Source organism: Antrostomus carolinensis, unplaced genomic scaffold (assembly GCF_000700745.2).
Source record: "Antrostomus carolinensis isolate BGI_N321 unplaced genomic scaffold, ASM70074v2 scaffold24530, whole genome shotgun sequence".
Classification (NCBI taxonomy): Eukaryota; Metazoa; Chordata; class Aves; order Caprimulgiformes; family Caprimulgidae; genus Antrostomus; species Antrostomus carolinensis.
In genome coordinates, this window is record NW_010288052.1 from 5,656 (window position 1) to 5,879 (window position 224).

Here is a 224-nt window from a genome sequence, read left to right on the forward strand (position 1 = left end):
GGTGTTTTGGTGTTTTTGTTTGTTTTTTTTTTAACCTTCTGTTTCAAGCTCTGCTGGAATGGCGCTGGCTTTAACCCCCCCCCAGGGAAAACTGTTGGCTGCTTCTCCGGGGGAAATCAAATCAAGGTGAACGTGGGGGGATTGATCTCCCTGAAGGAGAGGCTGAGGTGGTGGGTTTGGGAGTCTTTCCTTCCTGGATTGTAATCTTCCTTTCCCTGGGTTGG